The 4,703-nt window shown below is 40.2% G+C and overlaps 1 protein-coding gene across 3 annotated transcripts in view; it reads right to left on the bottom strand.

Moving 5' to 3' along the window:
* Racgap1 (Rac GTPase activating protein 1) overlaps positions 1–4,435 on the bottom strand; it is a 34,410-nt gene extending 29,975 nt beyond the window's left edge. For all 3 annotated transcript variants that reach the window (XM_010623652.1, XM_019207433.1, XM_010623653.1), the window contains exon 1: positions 4,221–4,435. The gene's annotated coding sequence lies outside the window, so the exon portion shown is untranslated. The remainder of the gene's footprint in view (positions 1–4,220) is intronic.
* Positions 4,436–4,703: the final 268 nt, after the last annotated feature.

Raw genomic sequence — 4,703 nt, 5'->3', positions numbered from 1 at the left:
AATAATAATAATAATAATAATAATAATAATAATAATAATAATAACAATAATAATAATAATAATAATAATGCTGATGACGCTGATGATATATTTATTATGAAAGTATGCAGTAAGTTTTTTAAAGTCTCATAGCTGCTAATTATATTTTTAAAAAACAATTCTAGGGGCCGGGGATTTAGCTCAGTGGTTCCGCCGCCTGTCTTGCAAGCACAGGGACCCGAGTTCAATCTTCAGTACCAAAAAATAAAAATCCCCCTTTTAAATAAAATAAAAAAACAATTCTCAAATCTAGTAAATTTCTCTAGGTTGCTCTGTCTCCACATAAGAGTATCACTAAATTCTATATTTTAGATTTTTTTTATTTTTTTGAGACAGGGTATTGCTTTGTAGGTTGGCCTTGAACTCACCATGTAGATCCAGGCTGGCCTCAAACTCAGTGGTCCTCCTGCCTCAGCCTCCCCAGTGCTGAGATTACAGGTATATACCACCATGTCCAGTTAGAAATTTTTAAAATAGTGCTAAATAGCTAGAAAGAAAAAAGTAATCAGTATTTACTGAGTGCTTTTGAAATGATTTGGGCATTAAAGTACACTTCACATATTTTTTTTCTTTAAATGAATCTGATTAATGAACTCCATTTTACAAAGGACAATTAAGTCCTTAAGTGACTAGTAAAAGCTGAGCTCACAATGAAATCCAGCTCACAATGAAACCCAAAATCTATGTTCTTTCCATCTTAACACATTAAAGATAAGATGTTATAAAAATAGCAGTTAGGTCACATATGTTGCAGATATTCTTGGACACCTCCCACAAATCCTAACATATACAAAGCACAATGCATATAAAACACAGATTACAGCTAGAATTTAGAGCAAAAAGAATCAAGGAAGCTGTCCTAGATGATCTCTTGGTTGCTTCTGAAGAGTTTTTTCCTCCAATAAATGTTTATTTAGGGTAATTAAAAAACAGCTCTAGCCGGGCATGGTGGTACATGCCTATAATCCCAGCACTTGGGAGGCTGAGGGAGGAGGATCACTGTGAGTTCGAGACCAGCCTGGGCTACATAGTGAGTTCCAGGTCAGTTTCAACTACATAGTGAGACCCTGTCTCAAAAAACCAAACAAACAGACAACCACTCTAGCAAAATATAATCCTCTTTATATGGTGGGGGGCCATATTTTTTACTAACATTGTACAGAAATGAATCTCAGGAATTATTTTTAAGTGACAAAAATATCTCTCTGCATCACCACTAACTCTTGATATCGCAGCCAAATTGTAACTTGAAAAGCTAAAACTTACTCAACCAATTCAACATCAACTGAGAATGGCCTTTATTTTCCTGCAGGGTGATATTTTCACCCTCATGTTTATTTTCTCCCTCTTTATTATTTAGCTCCATAGCTAGGAGATACACTAATGTGAAAGGAAACAAAAACAAAGTCATACTGTAGTGCATTGCTTTGCAGCTGTAAAACAGCTGTCACTTTCCACAACAGAGGCTGCTGCCTTTTGGGAAAGCTCAAATGATTCCTGTGTGTAGCAAGGAAATCAGCTTGGGGAGCACTTTAAACAAAAAGGTACTATAAAATCTCAGCTGTTATTGATGGGGAGCCCCAGAGGTGGAGAAGTCACTGTGTTACAGATTCCCAATCTGTGAGTATCCCTGAGGGAGCAATCTGGCAACACCATGAAAGCGGCTCAGCTTGCTGTGATTGCTTTGAACCCCCAATTTAATTTCAATCACCCAGGCAAGAGACAGACAGTCCTTCAGAATAAGACTATTACATATCTTACTGCAGGGTACCCTGGGAAAAGTCTCTCTACTCTTCTTCCTCCCCCTGAAAATAACATTAGTAAGAGACCCCCTATATCAGTTTTTTAGATGCATCAAGAGTATTAAATATTGTAAGACAAAGCAATGAAAGATTGCTTGAGTTTTTCAGCAGGGTACTTTAATGAAAAACATACCATAAACACTGCTGATCTGGAGATTCCCAAGAAATCAACAATATAGGTTTCCTGCTGCCAAGGAGAACCATTCCCAAAGAGCTGTGGTGAACCTGTGGTGTTGGCATGTCACAGTGGGCTATTTGTATCACTGAGAGCTCTGAAGGGATCGCTATCACTGCTATATAGGACCTCAATACTAAGAGTCTTTCATATAAAAGCATTTCAGGACAATTCTTTTCCCCAAATGTCTGGCTTCTGCTACAACATATCAAAAGCTTCCATATAACTGGCAAGCAGAAGGAATCTTGAGACCAAATGTTCTTATAAGCAAATCAACTGCACAGCGTAAATAGAAAGTCCTTTATCCAAAATGAATGAAGATGAAAATAACTAAAGGGAAGAACTGAATTAGAATTTTTCATTTATTACCCATTTCCCCCCTATAAATTCTTCCCATTCTAAAATCTTCCATTCTTGAAGGTCTAGAATCCAATTCACTTAAGTTTTACCTAACCATTTCAGCCCAAGATAATCTTTATCATCTACAAAACTCATTTGGTAGATATAAAAATTCTGTCTCACAGTGTTATTTCTATGTTTATAAGATTATTTTTTAAACAGTGAAACAAAAACCTCATCACCTTAAACAACTATAATTATCTCCATATCTAACTGTTGCCCATTATACACTCATATCATAGAGTTCAAATCAGATTATACACAACTTTGTGTTTTGCTTTTTTTATTACTTTTTGGTACCAGGGATCGAACTCTGGCCCTTGGCTTGGGAGAGACAGGCCGCGGAACCACTGAGCCAAATCCCCCGCCCTGTGCTTTGCTTTGCTTTTTACTATCAGGTTTCCATGAAGTTGAAAAGAGTTGATGAAAAACTATTTGTTTAGCCCTTCTCTTCTTTGGATATTTAGATAATTTCTAGTTTTTTAATCATCTCTCCTGGAATTTCTAGTCACTTCCTTGCCTCTTTCAAATCTTTACTCACCAACACTTCCCGGCTTTATTTTGCTTTAAAGCACTTACCTCCATGTAACATACTTAATCTATTTATTTCTTTCATTTATTATGTCTTTTTTTTTTTTGGTTTTTTGAGACAGGGTCTCACTATGTAGTTGAGACTGACCTGGAACGCACTCATTTATTATCTGTCTTTTCAACAATTTAAATTCCAAAAAGGCAACAATTTTTGTCTGTTTTGCTCATTGTTGAGTCCCCAGTGCCTACAACAGTGCCTGACACTTGGTATGTGACAAGTATTCAATGAATGAACAAACACCCCTACGGACATTATTTTTCTCCAGATTACCTTGTTCCTTACAACAGATTCCTAATTATTACCAAAGTGTAAAAACTTACACAGTTCTTGGTAAATATTGCCAAAATATTTCCTTAAAAGGCTCTACCAATGCACAGTATTTCCAACTGTGTACAGGCCTAACAGATTCACCGCAGTTGTCTTTGTAAACTGTCAAATAAACTACACATTCCTTTAAGGTCAAATAAGATTGTCTTTTACTTACACTTTGTATTTAAGAAAACCTGTTGAATGATTAAACTAAAGAAAAGGCACCTTCTTTAAGTATCTGCAAAAACTTAAAAAAGCTTATTTACCATACATATTAAAAAGATAATGTCGTGCTCGCTTCAGCAGCACATATACTCAAAAGATAATGTCGCCAGGAATTTAGCTCAGTAGCACCGAGCCTGCCTCACAACCTGAGTTCGATCCCCGGTACCAAAAAAAAGTCATTGTTAAGGCTTATCTTTCCATCCATCCTACTTGACACAGCCCCCGCAGACGTTTGAAAATCTACTTGTCTACTTAATCTACTACTACTAAGAGAAGTGTTCGTGAAAGTGTTAAAAATAAGGCCTCAGTGACTGAGGCCAAGTAGGACGAGAAGGGCAAGATGTCATTGGAGTCCAGTATCTAGTCTCCCTAGGGGGACACAGCTGGAAGGAGCGAGAGGCTCCACTCCAGGCCGGCTGGGCCTCTCACGGAAACACCCCAAAAACACCCCGTTCCTCCAAAATCGGGGGCGGGGGCACCCCACCCACTCTCACACTCCGTATTGAAAATTGGGGGTGGGGGCTAAGCGGCTCTTGCTCAGTCCAAGCCACTCGTCAAGAAGACGTCCCCCACTTCCCACAAAAACCGACGCTGAGAAAAAGACCCCGCCCCAAGGAAGTCCGCGGAGGGGTTGCCGCAGCCGGCCTTCACCCCAAACCCCGCAGTGCCCGAGACTTACCGCGTCGGAGCCACCCTTTCCTGCCACAATCCAGCACCAGATGCCCCTCGTCTCAGAGCCCCCAGCGTTCACTTCGCGGGGTCGGACGGGGCCCACCTGGGCTAACTTCCACTTCCCTCTGCGCCTCGCCCAACGACAGAGAGGAACCGCGCCGCCAGCTCCGGTTTGAAATCCCGCTCCAACCAATCACAGAGAAACATTCCTCTCACGTGGCTCTACGCTAAAACGCACGCGCCAGGACAATTGGGCGGAGAGGGAATGGAATTGAGCATGCGCGTTCCGTTAAAGCGGCGCTGAAGACAGCCATTTTTACTAAGGTCAACAGGTCTTCCGTTGCCCTTTCCTGAAGTCTTTTTGGATGCCATGTTGACAAAGGGCAGTGCTGCTGCTTCTTGAGTACAGTACAAGTGATTATTGCTCTCATCTCCCCCAAGCAGGGTAATAGCGCTCTTCGAAATTATTAACTGAAGTGTCAAGTCTCGC

This window comes from Fukomys damarensis, unplaced genomic scaffold (assembly GCF_012274545.1).
Source record: "Fukomys damarensis isolate Sample0158 unplaced genomic scaffold, DMR_v1.0_HiC HiC_scaffold_15, whole genome shotgun sequence".
Classification (NCBI taxonomy): domain Eukaryota; kingdom Metazoa; phylum Chordata; class Mammalia; order Rodentia; family Bathyergidae; genus Fukomys; species Fukomys damarensis.
The sequence above is the reverse complement of the archived record's forward strand: the minus strand, read 5'-3'. Positions and strand labels throughout refer to the sequence as shown.